Raw genomic sequence first — 20,556 nt, forward strand, 5'->3', positions numbered from 1 at the left:
ACCCTGACAAACTTTTACAGATGCACAATCGAGAGCATCCTGTCGGGCTGTATCACCACCTGGTACGGCAACTGCTTCGCCCACAACCGTAAGGCTCTCCAGAGGGTAGTGAGGTCAGCACAACACATCACCGGGGGCATCAAAGCTGGGACCGAGAGACTGAAAAACAGCTTCTATCTCAAGGCCATCAGACTGTTAAACAGCCATCACTAACATTAAGTGGCTGCTGCCAACATACTGACTCAAATCTCTAGCCACTTTAATAATTAAAAATTGGATGTAATAAATGTATCCCTAGTCACTTTAAACAATGCCACTTTATATAATGTTTACATACCCTACATTACTCATCTCACATGTATATACTCTACTCTATACCATCTACTGCATCTTGCCTATACCGCACGGCCATCGCTCATCCATATATTTATAGTATGTACATATTCTTATTCATTCCTTAACACCTGTGTGTATAAGGTAGTTGTTGTGAAATTGTTAGATTACTTGTTAGATATTACTGCTCGATCGGAACTAGAAGCACAAGCATTTCGCTACACTCGCATTAACATCTGCTAACCATGTGTATGTGACCAATACGATTTGATTTGATTTGAGGGGTGGAGGGAGGAGAGTGGACACAGGAGGGGGGGTGGCAGAGGGAGGTGAGGGTGGAGGGATGGAGGAAGGTAGACGGAGGGACTAGGTGGACGGAGGAGAGAGTCAGAGATGGTACTAAGGCCTGGGAGCTGAGTCATGCTGATGGATCATTGATTATCTGTTTCCGATGCTGCTACAGCCAGTGGATAGGGAGATCAACAACCAGAGAAGGAAGGAAGGCCTATCTCACCTCCAAGAATCAGACAGGAATCACTGACCCCTCCATTTCCCTGTCACCCTGCTGTCACCCCGTTAGCCTGTCCAATGGCACTAGCTCTGACATGGTTCAATGGACGACTCATTTCTTCAAAACACTAATACTGACTTAGACTAAATCAGCCTTTCCTGCTATATCGACCTGTTAGCTGTACACCAGCAACACCAGATAACCAACAGTGGCATAAACAGCATGGCCTCATCAAAATGCTAAATGCTAATTCATTACTAATGTGCAGTATGGTGTGAGGAGTGCTTTTCAGCCAGTGAGTAGAGAGTGATTTTTTTTTTTCTGGAGGAGCCTGGCTTGGTCCAGAGTGCCTGGCTTGGTCCAGGCTCCTCCAGGAAAAAAAGAATCACTCTCTACTCACTTAGTGCACTAGTGAACTATGTAAGGAAAAGGGTTGCATTTGGGAAGTATCTGTAATGTATTGTGGCCGTGGGGTGGAGGTGGGCTGCAGTTTGAGTGTCTGCATTCACAGCAGATAGCAGAGTGTCTGAGGTCACAGCAGATAGCAGAGTGTCTGAGGTCACAGCAGATAGCAGAGTGTCTGAGGTCACAGCAGATAGCAGAGTGTCTGAGGTCACAGAAGATAGCAGAGTGTCTGAGGTCACAGCAGATAGCAGAGTGTCTGAGGTCACAGCAGATAGCAGAGTGTCTGAGGTCACAGCAGATAGCAGTGTCTGAGGTCACAGCAGATAGCACAGTGTCTGAGGTCACAGCAGATAGCAGAGTGTCTGAGGTCACAGCAGATAGCAGAGTGTCTGAGGTCACAGCAGATAGCAGAGTGTCTGAGGTCACAGCAGATAGCAGAGTGTCTGAGGTCACAGCAGATAGCAGAGTGTCTGAGGTCACAGCAGATAGCAGAGTGTCTGAGGTCACAGCAGATAGCAGAGTGTCTGAGGTCACAGCAGATAGCAGAGTGTCTGAGGTCACAGCAGATAGCAGAGTGTCTGAGGTCACAGCAGATAGCAGAGTGTCTGAGGTCACAGCAGATAGCAGAGTGTCTGAAGTCACAGCAGATAGCAGAGTGTCTGTAGTCATAGCAGATAGAGTGTCTGTAAACACACCAGATAGTGAAAATAGAAGGTAGAGCTGTAGATTCACGGCTCCAGGGCTTCGTTTACCTATCACAGGAGTGTGCATGTGTGTGCGTGTATCTTTTACCTCCGTTCACATCTCCCTCTGTGTGGAATTGGCTTTTCTCCCCAACCACTCCAGTTCCCTCTTGCCGTCCTCGGGCAAGCATGCCCCGTGTGATTGGATACCCTTAATCGTGCCGTCCCTAAATTGCTTTCGGGAAGTAGGGAGCGCTCCTAAGATCTCTTTCTCTGTATGCCCCCAGGGAAGCCGAGATACGGGACAAGTTTTTGTTTTTTTTTGGGGGGGGGGGGGGGGGGGGGGGGGGTGAGTACTCAACAAGCCTGTACTAGGAGAGAGAGAGAGAGAGATACTTAAACTGGAGGCAAAATTTCACCCCAATAACTACCGTGGAATATGCGTCAACAGCAACCTTGGGAAAATCATCTGCATTATCATTAACAGCAGAATCGTACATTTACTCAATGAATAACAATTTACTAAGCAAATGTCTAATTGGCTTTTTACCAAATTACTGTACAACAGACCACGTATCCATCCTGCACACCCTAATTGACAAACAAACAAACCAAAGGCAAAGTCTTCTCATGCTTTGTTGAGTTCAAAAAAGCTTTAGACTCAATTTGGCATGCGGGTCTGCTATAGAAATTGTTGGAAAGTGGTGGGGGAAAAACATCTGACATTATAAAATCCATGTACACAAACAACAAGTGTGCAGTTAAAAGTGGAAAAAAACATACATTTCTTTCCACAGGGCCGTGGGGTAAGACAGGGATGCAGCTTGAGCCTCACCCTCTTCAACATATGTATCAAAGAATTGTCGAGGGTACTAGAACAGTCTGCAGCACCCAGCCTCACCCTACTAGAATCTGAAGTCAAATGTCTACTGTTTGCTGAAGAACTGGTGCTTCTGTCCCCAACCAAGGAGAGCCTACAACAGCACCGAGATCTTCTGCACAGATTCTGTCAGACCTGGGCCCTGACAGTAAATCTCAGTAAGACAAAAAGAATGGTGTTCCAAGGACCACAAATACAAATTCCATCTAGACACCGTAGCCCTAGAGCACACAACAAACTATACGTACCTGGCCTGAAGATCAGCGTCACAGGTAACTTCCACAAAGATGCGATCTGAGAAACAAAGCAAGAAGGACCTTCTATGCCATCAAAAGGAACATAAAATTTGACATACCGATTATGATCTGGCAAAAAATACTTGAATCAGTTATAGAACCCATTGCCCTTTATGGTTGTGAGGTCTGGGGTCTGCTCACCAACCAATAATTCACAAAATGGGACAAACACCAAATTCAGACTCTGCAAGCAGAATTCTGCAAAAATATCCTCCGTGTACAACGTAGAACACCAAATAATGCATGCAGAGCAGAATTAGGACGATACCCGCTAATTATCAAAATCCAGAAAAGAGACGTTAAATTCTATAACCACCTTAAAGGGAGTGATTCCCAAACCTTCCATAACAAAGCCATCACCTACAGAGAGATGAAGCTGGAGAAGAGTCTCCTGAGCAAGCTGGTCCTGGGGCTCTGTTCATAAACACAAACAGACCCCGCAGAGCCCCAGGACAGCAACACAATTAGACCCAACCAAATCATGAGAAAACAAAAAGATAGTTTCTTGACACATCAGAAAGAATTAACAAAAAACTGGGCAAACTAGAATGCTATTTGGCTCTAAACAGAGAGTACACAGTGGCAGAATACCTGACCACTGTGACTGACCCAAACTTAAGGAAAGCTTTGACTATGTACAGACTCAGTGAGCATAGCCTTTCTATTGAAATAGGCCACCATAGGCAGAACTGGCTCTCAAGAGAAGACAGGCTATGTGCACACTGCCCACAAAATGAGGTGGAAACTGAGATGCACTTCTTAACCTCCTGCCAAATGTATGGCAATATTAGAGACACATATTTCCCTCAGATTAAAGACCCACAAAACAAATCCAATTTTGATAAACTCCCATATCTACTGGGTGAAATATCGCAGTGTGCCATCACAGCAGCATGATTTGTGACCTGTTGCCACAAGAAAAGGGCAACCAGTGAAGAACAAACACCATGGTAAATACAACCCATATATATGTTTATTTATTTCCCCTTTTGTACTTTAACTATTTGCACATCGTTACAACATTGTATGTAGCCATAGTATGACCTTTGAAATGTCTCTATTCCTTTAGAAAATGTTTGATTGTTTGTTCACTTTTGTTTACGATCTATTTCACTTGCTTTGGCAATGTAAACATATGTTTCCCATGTAAATAAAGCCCCTTGAATTGAAATGAATTGAGAGAGAGAGAGCAAGAGAGAGAGAGGGAGAGAGACAAAACTCACAGACATATTGTAAAGTGTCTCTTAGAGAGCTTATAGCTGGTCACAATTCTAAATTCTAGATAACTTGTCTCACTGATCGTAGAACGTCAGGACTGAGTGAAGATTCAACATTTGGTGGATGACAAGAAGTGTTGAGAAAGAGCAGGGGGCTCAATCAAATTGCACAGCTTATAATGATGGGTGTTATGAAGAATGATTGGGTCTACTACTGTGTTGTGGTGGAGCTGGGTGAGAGGGAACGGTACTTGTGTGTGTGTGTGTGTGTGTTTCTCTGTGTGTGTGTGTGTGTGTGTGTGTGTGTGTGTGTGTGTGTGTGTGTGTGTGTGTTGTGTGTGTGTGTGTGTGCGTGTGCGTGTGCGTGTGCGTGCGCGTGTGCGTGCGCGTGTGCGTGTGTGTGTGTGTGTGCGTGCCTTGTCTTTTTTGGTAACATGGTTTCTCTTGACCCCCGGAGGGCGAAACGGAAATGGTTTCTGTTACGGAGCGAGGTTTGTCTCTCTCTCCCTCTCTCTCTCTCTGTCAGACAGCTCAGGGCTCTCTCTCATTCTCTCTCTCTCTCTCTCTCTCTCTCTCTCTCTCTGTAAGACAGCCCCTGGCTCACTCTCTCTCTCTCTCTCTCTCTCTCTCTCTCTCTCTGTCTCTTTCGGACAGCCCCAGGCTCTCTCTCTCTCTCTCTCTCTCTCTCTCTCTCTCTCTCTCTCTCTCTCTGCCGGACAGCCCCAGGCTCTCTCTCTCTCTCTCTCTCTCTCTGTAAGACAGCCCCTGGCTCACTCTCTCTCTCTCTCTCTCTCTCTCTCTCTCTCTCTCTCTCTCTTTCGGACAGCCCCAGGCTCTCTCTCTCTCTCTCTCTCTCTCTCTCTCTCTCTCTCTCTCTCTCTCTCTCTCTCTGCCGGACAGCCCCAGGCTCTCTCTCTCTCTCTCTCTCTCTGTCTCTCTATCTCACTCTCTCTCGTATTCCATTCATCTCCTTCCGCTCTATGAGGAGGAGGAGGGATATGGAGAAAGGAGGAGAGAGGAGGGAGAGGGGGAAAGGAAGAGGGAGAGAGAGAAAGACAGGTTAGTGTTTTTAGCATTTACGAGTCTTTTGTGGAAGGGTTCATGGTTGATTTCAGAAACAAAATACTTTTTTTCCTGGGAATCAAATGATACTGCAACTCCAGTCTGCACTGCTGTCCCTATTGGGATATTTTAACCCAGTAAGTTGACTCATTTACAGCAACAACCTGGGGAATAGTTAGAGGAAAGAGGGATGAGCCAATTGGAAACTGAGGATGATTAAGTGGCCATTGTGTTATGAGGGCCAGATGGGAATTTAGCTAGGGTTAACATCCCTACTCTTACAATATAATGTCTCATCCAAAAGACAGCACCCTACACAGGGCAATGTCCCCAATCACTGTCCTGGAGCATTGGGATAGCTTATTTTTTTTGACCAGAGGAAAGAGTGCCTCCTACTGGCCCTCCAACATCACTTCCAGCACCATCTGGTCTTCCATCCAGGACCAACCCTGCTTGGCTTCAGAGGCAAGTCAGGAGTGGGTTGCAGGGTGGTATGCTGCTGGCCCTCCAACATCACTTCCAGCACCATCTGGTCTTCCATCCAGGACCAACCAGGACCAACCCTGCTTGGCTTCAGAGGCAAGTCAGGAGTGGGTTGCAGGGTGGTATGCTGCTGGCCCTCCAACATCACTTCCAGCACCATCTGGTCTTCCATCCAGGACCAACCAGGACCAACCCTGCTTGGCTTCAGAGGCAAGTCAGCAGTGGGTTGCAGGGTGGTCTGCTGCTGGCAATATACATTTTGTTTAACTTTGGAAAGAACACATTTCTAGTTTGACTTTTCCAACTGCATATATACATTAATGATGTTGTCATTCAAACCTGGAGGAAAAAACACAACAGTACTCCAATCACACTAAGTCACATAAAACACAACAGTACTCCAATCACACTAAGTCACATAAAACACAACAGTACTCCAATCACACTAAGTCACATAAAACACAACAGTACTCCAATCACACTAAGTCACATAAAACACAACAGTACTCCAATCCCACTAAGTCACATAAAACACAACAATACTCCAATCACACTAAGTCACATAAAACACAACAATACTCCAATCACACTAAGTCACATAAAACACAACAATACTCCAATCACACTAAGTCACATAAAACACAACAATACTCCAATCACACTAAGTCACATAAAACACAACAATACTCCAATCACACAAAGTCACATAAAACACAACAATACTCCAATCACACTAAGTCACATAAAACACAACAATACTCCAATCACACTAAGTCACATAAAACACAACAATACTCCAATCACACTAAGTCACATAAAACACAACAGTACTCCAATCACACTAAGTCACATAAAACACAACAATACTCCAATCACACTAAGTCGCATAAAACACAATACTCCAATCACACTAAGTCACATAAAACACAACAATACTCCAATCCCACTAAGTCACATAAAACACAACAATACTCCAATCACACTAAGTCACATAAAACACAACAATACTCCAATCACACTAAGTCACATAAAACACAACAATACTCCAATCACACTAAGTCACATAAAACACAACAGTACTCCAATCCCACTAAGTCACATAAAACACAACAATACTCCAATCACACTAAGTCACATAAAACACAACAATACTCCAATCACACTAAGTCACATAAAACACAACAATACTCCAATCACACTAAGTCACATAAAACACAACAATACTCCAATCACACTAAGTCACATAAAACACAACAATACTCCAATCACACTAAGTCACATAAAACACAACAATACTCCAATCACACTAAGTCACATAAAACACAACAGTACTCCAATCCCACTAAGTCACATAAAACACAACAATACTCCAATCACACTAAGTCACATAAAACACAACAATACTCCAATCACACTAAGTCACATAAAACACAACAATACTCCAATCACACTAAGTCACATAAAACACAACAATACTCCAATCCCACTAAGTCACATAAAACACAACAATACTCCAATCACACTAAGTCACATAAAACACAACAGTACTCCAATGACATTAAGCCACCTACACACTAAGAAAAGGGTTCCTCAGGGGTTCTTTGGGAAGGGTGATGGTTCTATGCGGAACCATAATGACTCAAAGAACCCTTTTAGCTCTTAAATGGTTCTTTACAGTTCACAAAAGGGTTCTTTGGTCTTTTAGTGATAATTCAAATGTAGGGTCGGCGACTCATTCGAATATTTTGGGGTGTGATTTTCTCATAGTTTAGAGTGTCATTTCAGTTGATCTATTCTGTTGTGTTATGCCATTACATTTTATATATGACTATAGCCAGTGACGGTGTCTTGTGAAAGACTTACGTTTGGCTTTGTGTCTGTCATGTGTGCTCACCAGGCTGCTCGTTAGGGCGCACACCTGTCACCATCGTTAAGCGCACCTGCGCGTCCTCAGACTCACCTGGACTCCATCACCTCCTTGGTTACCTGCCCTATATATGTCACTCCCTTTGGTTCCTTCCCCAGGCGTCATTGTTTCTGTTTCATGTCTGTGTGCTGTTAGTGTTTCTTGTTTTGTATTACGTTACGTTTATTTTATTAAAACACTCACTCCCTGAACTTGCTTCCCGACTCCCAGCGCACACGTTACAGTGTCAATTGAGAACGGTTGACTAAGTTAGTGGTTCTCTATTCTCTCCTCAGCGACTCCCAGATGTTCCAGAGCTAACACCTGATTCAACTTGTCAATTAACACAATAATAACACCTGATTCAACTTGTCAATTAACACAATAATAACACCTGATTCAACTTGTCAATTAACACAATAATAACACCTGATTCAACTTGTCAATTAACACAATAATAACACCTGATTCAACTTGTCAATTAACACAATAATAACACCTGATTCAACTTGTCAATTAACACAATAATAATACCTGATTCAACTTGTCAATTAACACAATAATAACACCTGATTCAACTTGTCAATTAACACAATAAAAACACCTGATTCAACTTGTCAATTAACACAATAATAACACCTGAGGAGATGTAACAACATAATATGTCTATCCAGAATATAAAAACCTGTCTGGTTATGCAAAAGTATCTATAAAGAAAATTGAGATTGAGAAAGGTTCTTTTTAGAACCATTGTCTATTAAAGGTTCTATAAAGAACCATAAAAAAAGGTTCTATATAGCCCCAAAAAGGGTTGTAACCATAGCGGAACCTTTTTTGGTGCTATATGGAACCTTTTTTTTAATGGTTCTTTAAAGAACCTTAGGAAAGCATTCTTTATAGCACTATACCGGTTCCATTTAGAACCTTATGAGTAGGCTTTTTTATAGAACCATCAAAAAAAACGGTTCGATGTAGCACCAGAAAGAGTTCCGCTAAGGTTATAAGCCAAATAACCCTTATTTGGTTGTATATAGAACCATTTGTTTTTAGTGGGTACCAAAACCATTTACTGTCCATTACTACAAACCTTACAACCTATAGGACAATCATGGCTATTACCACTAACTGTGCAACCTTCTGTACAAGCTAATCAGTTAATGATATAGACATGCTGTACACCCTGTTCTCTGACTGACTGACTGACTGACTGAGTGAGTGAGTGAGGGAGGGAGGGAGGGAGGGAGGGAGGGAGGGAGGGAGGGAGGGAGGGAGGGAGGGAGGGAGGGAGGGAGGGAGGGAGGGAGGGAGGGATGTGATGGCCATGCAGCCTAATCAATGTTCCAGGACTAGCCAGCTAGACAGCCAGACGGACAGAAAGACAGATGGCCATTAGGCAACATGCTCAGGGACCTCCATCCCACGCAGGGCACATTAGCACCCGTCCAGAGGTGTGACTGAAGAGAACGGGATCAAGTTGAGGGGTCGCGTACACCAGAATCCCCCCCCCCCCCCAAAAAAAAAGTGCATGCACACAAGACCCTGTGCACACACATGGGCACATACACACCAAGCACATACACTCCAAACACACACACACATCAAACACACACAAACCCTAATCCCTCTTCTGAACAGGGAACAGGAGACAGTACAGTAGACAAGATTCTCTCCTCACCTCTTCCCTTACTCTTCCCCCTCTTCCTCCTCTCCTCCTCTCCCCCTCTCCTTCTCTCCTCCCCCTCTCCTCTACCCCTCCTCTTCCCCCTCTTCCTCCCCCTCTCCTCTGCCCCTCCTCTTCCCTCTCTTCCTCCTCTTCTCCTCTCCCCCTCTCCTTGTCTCCTCCCCCTCTCCTCTACCCCTCCTCTTCCCCCTCTCCTCCTCTCCTCCCTCTCCTTCTCTCCTCCCCCTCTCCTCTACCCCTCCTCTTCCCCCTCTCCTCCTATCCTCCTCTCCTCCCCCTCTCCTCCTCTCCTCCCCCTCTTCCTCCTCTCCTACTCTCCTCCCTTCTGCCTCCTCTTCTCCCCCTCTTCCTCCTCTCCTACCCCTCTCCTCTCCCCTTCTCCTCCACCTCTTCTCACCTCTCCTGTCCTCCTGTCCTCCCCCTCTTCCCCCTCTCTTCCTCTCCTCCCCCTCTTCCTCCTCTCCTCTCCTCTCCTCCCCATCTCCTCCTCTCCTCCCCCTCTCCTCCTGAACATCTGTGGTAGCTACAGATGGTGCTGTGCTATCTCTGCAGTACAGGAAGAGACTGAGCTGAGCTATTGAGCTCTGATTAGATTACACAACAGCAGAGTCACATAGCAAGGGTATGGAACCGTTATAGGGACACAGGGGGAGGTGTGTGTGTGTGTCCTTCCTTCCTTCCTTCAGGGTTATTTAGCGCTGTCTAATGCTGAATACCACAGAGAAGACATTGAATAACCCCCAGGAAGCCTTCTCAACAAACAGAGACACACATCCAACATATTACTGTCCCCTCCAACAAGAATCAAAGTGACCCTGTTCCTCAACACGTAATAGAAACACATCCTTCATTATGCCTCCTAGTCTTTTCTAGTCTATTCTAGTCTATTCTAGTCTATTATATTCTATTCTATTCTATTCTAGCATATTCTAGTCTATTCTCTTCTAGTCTATTCTAGTCTATTCTCTTCTCGTCTATTCTAGTCAATTCTCTTCTAGTCTATTCTATTCTCTTCTAGTCTATTCTATTTGCTTCTCTTCTAGCCTATTCTAGTCTAGTCTGTTCTAGTCTATTCTAGCCTATTCTAGTCTACTCTATTCTCTTCTAGTCTATTATATTCTATTCTAGTCTATTCTATTCTAGCCTATTCTATTCTCTTCTAGCCTATTCTTGTCTAGTCTATTCTCTTCTAGCCTATTCTAGTCTATTCTATTCTAGTCTATTCTATTCTAGTCAATTCTAGTCTATTCTCTTCTAGCCTATTCTAGTCTATTTTAGTGTAGTCTATTCTATTCTAGTGTATTCTAGTCTATTCTAGTCTATTTTAGTCTATTCTGTTCTATTCTAGTCTAGTCAATTCTAGTCTAGTCTAGTCTAGTCTATTTTAGTCTATTCTAGTCTAGTCTATTCTAGTCTATTCTAGTCTAGTCTAGTCTAGTCTATTTTAGTCTATTCTATTCTATTCTAGTCTATTCTATTCTAGTCTAGTCTAGTCTATTCTAGTCTAGTCTATTCTATTCTAGTCTAGTCTATTCTATTCTAGTCTAGTCTAGTCTATTGTATTTTCTGTTCTATTTTTAGGGAGGGATAATAATCCCTGTTTGTTTCCTCCTGTTTTTTCTGTTCTCTTTTTAGGGGGGATAATAATCCCTGTTTCTGTAATTGACTCAACATTAAGGGACGGTGCCGTGGCCTGCCTGCTCCTCTATTTGGGTCAGTATATGAGTCACTCTGTGCTCCATAGTCCTCCCTGTCCCACGGCCAGGCAGAGATGCTTGCTACCTTCACACAGAGATGCTTGCTTGCTTCTTTATCCATTTCATATCCTCTCCTCCTGCCTTTCCTTCCTGTAGCTCCCTCTTTTTCTGTATTCTTCTCCATCTCACCCCTCTCTCTCTCCCCCTGTCTGTCTCTCTCCAGCCTTGTCACCAGAAACACACCTCGATTTCAATAGATATACCTTCCTAGGCATTCACCAAAACAAAGTAAAATACAATGGGCCAGCTCTGCGCTTAAACTCACAAAGCTCAGAGCCAGAGCACGCTTAGACTACTGCCCCATGGCAGTTCACAATTCTCCAGCAAGCAGGGATAGTATTTGATGATATTAAATGGAAAGCAATATTTTTTGTTTTATGCTTTCCCAAAACCATAGCCCAAACTTTAACCACTTGAAATGAATACCTAAACTTAACCCTTTGAATTGTTTCTGTTTGTCACGATCGATCGTCGACCAGAGCGGACCAAGGCGCAGCGTGAGTTGAGTTCCACATAATATTAATTCACAGTGAAACAACAAAAACAACAAAACATCCAATGAACGTGAAGTACAGCGCGCACATAGGCACTAACTGAAGCAATATCACACAAAGCAGGTGGGAGAAAGGGCTTCCTAAATATGATCCCCAATTAGAGGCAACGATTACCAGCTGCCTCTAATTGGGAACCATACAACTCACCAACATAGAAATAGAATGACTAGAACACCCCCCTAGTCACGCTCTGACCTCAACACCATAGAAAACCAAGGGCTCTCTATGGTCAGGGCGTGACAGTACCCCCCCCCCCCCCCAAAGGTGCAGACTCCGGTCGCAAAACCTGAAACCAGATGGGGAGGGTGGGGGGGGGTGACTAGTGTCGGTGGCGGCTCCAGTGCGTGTCGTAGCCCCTGCCCAGACCCCGGATCCGGCCCTGGCGCCGGGCTGAATGCCGTGCACGGACTGGGCAGAGGAAGTCTCCGGCCTTGGAGCGGTACTGGATGCCGTGCCTGGACTGGGCACCAGCGCAGAGGAGGGCTCCGGCCCGGAGCTGGGTTGGCCACCATGCCTAGGCTGGGCACCGGCGCAAAGGAAGGCTCCGGACTTGGAGCGGGACTGAACGCCGTGCCTGGACTGGGCACTGGCACAGAGGAAGGCTCCTGCCCTGGCACCGGCGGAGGAAGCTCCGGGCCATGGACCGTCACTGGAAGCTCCGGGCCGTTGACCGTCACTGGAAGCTCCGGGCCGTTGACCGTCACTGGAAGCTCCGGGCCGTTGACCGTCACTGGAAGCTCCGGGCCGTTGACCGTCACTGGAAGCTCCGGGCCGTTGACCGTCACTGGAAGCTCCGGGCCGTTGACTGTCACTGGAAGCTCCGGGCCGTTGACCGTCACTGGAAGCTCCGGACTGTGAACCGTCGATGGAAGCTCCGGACTGTGAACCATTGCTGGAAGTTCCGGGCTGTAGACCGTCACTGGAGTCTCCGGACCGTACACACGCACTGGTGGATGAGTGCGGGGAGCCGGCACAGGATGTATCAGGCTGGGGAGGCGCACTGGAGGCCTGGTGCATGGAGCCGGCACAGGTGGCACTGGACTGATGACACGCTCTTCAGGGCGAGTGCGAGGAACCGGCACAGGACGTACCGGGCTGGGGAGGCGCACTGGAGGCCTGGTGCATGGAGCCGGTACAGGTTGCACCGGACTGGTGACACGATCTTCAGGGTGAGTGCGGGGAGCAGGCACAGGACCTACCGGACTGGGGAGGCGCACTGGAGGCCTGGTGCGTGGAACCGGTACAGGTTGCACCGGACTGGTGACACGCTCTTCAGGGCGAGTGCGGGGAGCAGGCACAGGATGTACCAGACTGGGGAGGCGCACTGGAGGCCTGGTGCGTGGAGTCGGGCACAGGACTCACCAGACTGCTGACAGGCTCTTCAGGTCGAATGTTGTGCAGAACACACCTGCACAACATCTCTCTCCTTTCTCTCTCCTCTAACAGCTCCATCAGCTCACCGACGGTCTCTGGTTCTCTCCGCGGCTCGACCGACAGCCCCTTGTGCCCCCCCCCAAAAAAATATTGGGGTTTCTGTGGCATCGGACTGAAGACACGCTCTTCAGCACGCCTGCACTGCAGCATACTCCTTGGTAACACCTCTCTCCGGTATCCCTCATTAAACTCCTCAACTGACTCCCATTTGGGCTCTGGCACTCTCCGCTGCTTGACTGACAGCTCCATGTGCCCCCCCCCAAAAAAAATTGTTGGGTTTCTGTGGACGCGGACCCCGGCGGCGTCGCTGTCCTTCCATCTTCCTTGGTGTCTCCTTCCAAGGAAGGGTCTCACAACCTCCCATGATTTCCTCCCATGTCCAAAACTCCTTAACCTCCATAACACGCTGCTTGGTCCTGCGTTGGTGGGATATTCTGTCATGATCGTCGTACACAGCGGACCAAGGCGCAGCGTGAGTTGAGTTCCACATAATATTAATTCACAGTGAAACAACAAAAACAACAAAACATCCAATGAACGTGAAGTACAGCGCGCACATAGGCACTAACTGAAGCAATATCACACAAAGCAGGTGGGAGAAAGGGCTTCCTAAATATGATCCCCAATTAGAGGCAACGATTACCAGCTGCCTCTAATTGGGAACCATACAACTCACCAACATAGAAATAGAATGACTAGAACACCCCCCTAGTCACGCTCTGACCTCAACACCATAGAGAACCAAGGGCTCTATGGGCTCTATGGTCAGGGCGTGACACTGTTTAAAGCCTGTAACCACGTGGAATGAACCCTGTAACCACGCATTATTAATGGGTCATTCATCCACATTACGTCAAATTCCGACATAAAGCTATGAGATCAGGTTGCTCCCTTTTTCTCTCTCTCACACTCTCTCTTTCTCTCCTTCGCCCCCCTCTCTCTGGCTCTCTCTCTTCTCTCTTCCCCCCTTCTCTCATTTTCTGTTCATCTCCCTCCTCTCTCTGTAGAGGTACCTGTATAGAGCCAGGGATGCTCAGATAGCTCTATCTCTGCCTACTATAACCTGTCAGCTCCTGCCGTTGCCATGGCGACCAACCATTGTCATGGCAACCCCGGTGGGTTGGGGAGGAGGGTGCGCAAGACGGAGGCAAAAGAAAAATGATGGAGAGAGTGAGAGAGAAAGAGAAAGAGGGAGAGAGAGTAGTCACCGTTTCTTGTCATTAAACGATAAAGAAAGCACCGTGCCGCTAATCTGTATTTCACTGCCACTTTATCAGCAGAAAATATCAGGCTGCTTCCTTTGGAGTAAATAGCAGTGGGCCAGTCCATTTGGTAGTCTAATGATAACCATTTATTAATAGTGATGCCAGAATCAACTGGGCCCCGTCATACATACAGCCACACAGGCGGCAGGCTTTTGACCACTTCTCATTGGTGTGTAACGAGAGATAAGAGAAACAGTCGTCAGATTTGGTTAGGCCCCTGTTCTGTTTTTCCTCCCTGTTTTTCATCCCAGGTTTCATTTGGGCTTTAACAAGGGAGATGGGATGCAGGTCAGTGGCTCTGTATAAATATGTTTAACCCCATTACCGGCTGTGTGAACGTGAATACAGCCGGCCTGATTCCAGCACCACCTGCACTCTCCCCAGGGATACCCCCTCCTGCTTCTATACACACACAAACAGGCACACGTACACACACACACACGCATGCACAAAGGCACACACACACGCGCACACACTAAGGGGCGCACACACACACTAAGGGGAACGCACACACACACACTAAGGGGCACACACACACACTAAGGGGCACACACACACACTAAGGGGCACACACACACACACTAAGGGGCACACACACACACTAAGGGGCACACACACACTAAGGGGCACACACACACACACTAAGGGGCACACACACACACTAAGGGGCACACATAAACACTCTCACATTGTTCCTCCACCAGAATAAATTATGTCATAGAAAATCAATGTTAGATCAATTTTTCTTATTCTCTCTCTCTCTCTCTCTCTCTCTCTCTACCCCCCCTCATGTAGGCACTGTATGTTGAAATAGCACCTAATAGAAATGCATTAAAAAGACTTGCAGGCGCAGGAATAAAAACAGATAACCTATTAGGAAGATTGATGACTACACTGAGCGGACAAGTCTCTGTCTGGCCCATGTCAGGTTATTCTCTCTCTCAAGATTTATTTTCTTTATTTCTTTTCTTTACCCTTTATTTTTGCCAGGTCCTTGACTTGCTGTCTCAGTGGCAGTGCCCCCCCCCCCCCCCCCCCCCCACACTCTAAATGACATTGATATCGTGGCCTCACACAGGGCATGCATGACAGTCTTCTGTCTGTTCTATGATCGTCATTTCACAGCGCTGAAAGTTCATTTTACTGACTCCCCTAACAAGGTTAAAAGTATATTCCCCTATGGGCTCTGGTCAAAAGTAGTGCACTACACAAAATAGTGTGCCATTGGGTTCTGGTCAAAAGTAGTGCACTATACGAAATAGTGTGCCATTGGGTTCTGGTCCAAAGTAGTGCACTACTTAGATAATAGTGTGCCATTGGGTTCTGGTCAAAAGTAGTGCACTACTTAGATAATAGGGTGCCTTTGGGTTCTGGTCAAAAGTAGTGCACTACTTAGAGAATAGTGTGCCATTTGGTTCTGGTCAAAAGTAGTGCACTACTTAGAGAATAGGGTGTGATTTAGGATGAAGCGCAGAGCCCATCATCCTTTGATGTGTTAACAATGTCGAATGGGAGGTCACCCAAGTGTCACCACCACTGATTTTATTACCATTGAGCACTGAGCCACAGATGTGGGCCACTAGGCCACCATTTTGTGCCTCACATCTTAGTCGCGAGTAATGGCCAGGTTGGGTGTATGTTCAGGCCTGCAACTGGCAGTTGGTCTTGGCTCAGTGAGATTAGCATCATAGCGAATAGCATCAATCACATGACTAGCAGGACACACGGCCACACGCATGCACACACACACATGCTATCTATCTGTTTAGTTCCAGGGGGATGGAGGCGAGGCCGTGGGGTGAATGGGTGAAGGAGTTGGAGATTCAGAGGCAGGGCTTCAGAGATGAAAGGGTTGAAGGGTCAGACAGAGTGGTTCCTCTACTGCTACACTGCCTAGACCTGTGATAATCTGCCTGTCTACTGACCATGCAGTGGGAGGGGAAGAGAGGAGCTGGGGAAGTATCACATTCTACACCCCTGTCAGGGTTAATATAGCGGGGCTGCTGTACGACGCTACCTGTAGGCTCCTCTCCTTTTGATGTGTCTGTCATGAAAGAAAACTCCCGGTTCACCAGCCATCTTCGGAGAAAAATAATTACATTCAGATGTACAAAGGCCTTCTGTAATACCCAAAATGCACCAGGCCCCCTGTCTCCCTCTCTCCATCCCTCCTACCCACTCCCTCCATCCCTTCATTCCTTCGTCCATTGTCAAGTTTCTCCATAACTTCAGCTTCCTGCTACTGCAGTTTCTGTAGCACACCTTCCCCTCTCAGCCCATCATTCCATCATACGTCCTCTCTCTCTCCATCCACCCTCTCTCCCTCCATCCCCCTCTCTCCCTCCTTCCATCCCCCCACCCTCTCTCTCTCCGTCCCTCCACCCTCTCTCTCTCCCTCTCCCTCTCTCTCTCCATCCCCCCACCCTTTCTCCATCCCGCACCCTATCTCTCTCTACATCCCCCCACCCTCTCTCCATCCCCCCACCCTCTCTCCATCCCCTACCCTCTCTCCCTCTCCCATCCCCCCACCCTCTCTCCCTCCCTCCATCCCCCACCCTCTCTCCCTCCATCCCCCACCCTCTCTCCCTCCATCCCTCCACCCTCTCTCTCTCTCCATCCCCCACCCTCTCTCCCTCCCTCCATCCCCCCACCCTCTCTCCCTCTCTCCCTCCATCCCCCACCCTCTCTCCCTCCATCCCTCCACTCTCTCTCTCTCCATCCCCCACCCTCTCTCCCTCCCTCCATCCCCCCACCCTCTCTCCCTCTCTCCCTCTCTCTCTCCATCCCCCCCACCCTCTCTCTCTCCATCCCTCCTCCCTCTCTCTCTCCGTCCCTCCATCCCCCCACCCTCTCTCTCTCCATCCCTTCTCCTCTCTCCATCCCTCCTCCTCTCTCTGACGTGGTCATGAAAACACACTCCGCAGTTCTAATCAGACTGCTAATTAGAGTAAATTAGGACCACTGATTCAATTAACCTTTTTTTAATTTGTCTCACTGCGATGTAGCCAGTCGTTTTTACATCCTGTTGACATGGACTCCCACAGCCAGGACATCAATCAGGCTGGGATGGGCCGCAGGAAGGGTATGGGAGTGTTACGACGGTACGAGAGGGGTATGGGAGGGTTAGGGGTGTACGAGAGGGGTATGGGGGGGTCAGGAGGGTATGAGAGGGGTATGGGAGGGTTTAGGAGGGTACGAGAGGGGTATGGGGGGGTCAGGAGGGTATGAGAGGGGTATGGGAGGGTTTAGGAGGGTACGAGAGGGGTATGGGGGGGTCAGGAGGGTATGAGAGGGGTATGGGAGGGTTAGGGGTGTATGAGAGGGGTATGGGAGGGTTAGGGGTGTATGAGAGGGGTATGGGGGGGTCAGGAGGGTATGAGAGGGGTATGGGAGGGTTAGGGGTGTATGAGAGGGGTATGGGGGGGTCAAGAGGGTACGAGAGGGGTATGGGAGGGTTAGGAGGGTATGAGAGGGGTATGGGAGGGTTAGGGGTGTACGAGAGGGGTATGGGGGGGTCAGGAGGGTATGAGAGGGGTATGGGAGGGTTAGGAGGGTACGAGAGGGGTATGGGAGGGTTAGGGGTGTATGAGAGGGGTATGGGGGGGTCAAGAGGGTACGAGAGGGGTATGGGAGGGTTAGGAGGGTATGAGAGGGGTATGGGAGGGTTAGGGGTGTACGAGAGGGGTATGGGGGGGTCAGGAGGGTATGAGAGGGGTATGGGAGGGTTAGGGGTGTACGAGAGGGGTATGGGGGGGTCAGGAGGGTATGAGAGGGGTATGGGAGGGTTAGGGGTGTACGAGAGGGGTATGGGGGGGTCAGGAGGGTATGAGAGGGGTATGGGAGGGTTAGGAGGGTACGAGAGGGGTATGGGAGGGTTAGGGCGGCAAATTAAACTATAAGTCTTTGCTAGTTAAAGCCCCGCCTTATCTCAGCTCACTGGTCAACATAACACCCACCCGTAGCACTCGCTCCAGCAGGTATATTTCACTGGTCATCCCCAAAGCCAACACCTCCTTTGGCCGCCTTTCATTCCAGTTCTCTGCTGCCAATGACTGGAACGAATTGAATTATTATTATTTTTTTTATCACTGAAGTTGGAGACATATCTCCCTCACTAACTTCAAGCATCAGCTGTCAGAGCAGCTTACCGATCACTGTACCTGTACACAGCCCATCTGTAAATAGCACACCCAACTACCTCATCCCCATATTGTTATTTATTTTTTTGCTCTTTTGCACCCCAGTATCTCTACTTGCACATCATCATCTGCACATGTATCACTCCAGAGTTAATGCTAAATTGTAATTATTTCGCCACTTTGGCCTATTTATTGCTGTCACGTTCGTCGTAAAGATGGGACCAAAACGCAGCGGGAGTGTGTATACTCATCTTCTTTTTATTAGGCAGAAATAAGGGAAACCAAAACAAAAGTATACAAAAAACAACGACGATAAACAGTCCTGTAAGGCTTACAGCTATACAAGGAACAACTACCCACAAAATCCCATAGAAAAACACCCCTCTTAAATAGGACCTTCAATTAGAAGCAACTAGGAGCAGCTGCTTACAATTGAAGGTCAACCCAACAAACACCACATAGAAATAGACATACTAGAACTAACAAAGAAATAGACTAACAAGAACATAACCCAACAAACCCCAAAACACTCTAAACAAACACCCCTCTTAAAACAGAACATAGCCCAACAAACCCCGAAACACTCTAAACAAACACACCCCTGCCACGTCCTGGACGTGACAATTGCCTTACCTCCCTAATCTTACTACTGTCACGAACCGGCTCAAAGTTCATAACAAAAAGGGAGACAACGTGGAGATAAGGAATAACAAAATATATTTATTAACTAAAGTAAACTAAATACAATTAACAGTGGTATGTGTAGTCAGTAGTGTAAGTGAGTGTTTGCGTGCATAAATGTGATAATGAGGGGTGTTGAAAGGTGCCAATGCAAACAAACGCAAACAGCCACAAAAATGCCACAACCAAAATCTATCAGTGTCTGCATGGAGAGAGTCTCCCCAATGAATGGGGAAGAGGTGCCCAGGTGTGTCCCATTTAGCTTCGCCCACTGACATCCTATTAAGGAAAACAAGAGCAAAGAGAAAGAATTCGGTAGACAGACTGGGAGGGTCGCCCCCCCCCCCCCCCCCCCCACACCCCCAATAAAACCAGGGACCAACAAGGACCCCGGAACACCATACCAGTCACACAAACAAACTGACGAAGCCTGCGTCCCAAATTGATGAGGGGGTTACGTGTTCACACTTCTACTTGCCCCAGCCAACCTCGTCCTCCCCAGACCTCAGCAACCTTTGCGGACAGGAAGCAACCTTTAAGAGGAAAGAAAACGAGACCAGAAGGGAACAGACAGGAGCGATAGAACAGGAAAATACCAAACACAAAATAACAGTGGTCAGTCACATAGACATTCAGGAACAGGGCGCATGAGAGAGCGCGTCAGCAACGACATTATCAGTCCCCCGGATGTACCGCACATCGAGATGGAATGCTTGTAAAAATAAACACCATCTCATTATCCTCTGGTTAGGACACATCATGTACCTCAAAAAGGTGAGAGGGTTATGGTCGGTGTAGACGACAATAGGAACTACTCCCGACCCGACATACACCTCGAAGTGTTGTAGCGCCCATATGACCGAGTAGTTCAACTGATAATGGTTCAACTTTTTGGAAAAGAAACTAACAGGCATCTCAACACCAGACACATCTGCTTGCAGCAAAACTGCACCTGCCCCCACATGACTAGCATCCCCCTGCAAGGTAAATGACAAATCCACACGAGAGTGGGAGGGTTGTCACACTACAATTGCACACACACTGTACATAGATTTATCTATTGTGTTATTGACTGTACGTTTGTTTATGCCATATGTAACTCTGTGTTGTTGTTTTTGTCGCACTGTTTTGCTTTATCTTGGCCAGGTCGCAGTTGTAAATGAGAACTTGTTCTCAACTGGCCTACCTGGTTAAATAAAGGTGAAATAAATGAAAAAATAAATTATAAAAATGTATGAGGTTGTCTGGCCCCCACTTCTTGTGCAGGTC

This window comes from Salmo salar, chromosome 21 (assembly GCF_965601325.2).
Source record: "Salmo salar chromosome 21, fSalSal1, whole genome shotgun sequence".
Classification (NCBI taxonomy): Eukaryota; Metazoa; Chordata; class Actinopteri; order Salmoniformes; family Salmonidae; genus Salmo; species Salmo salar.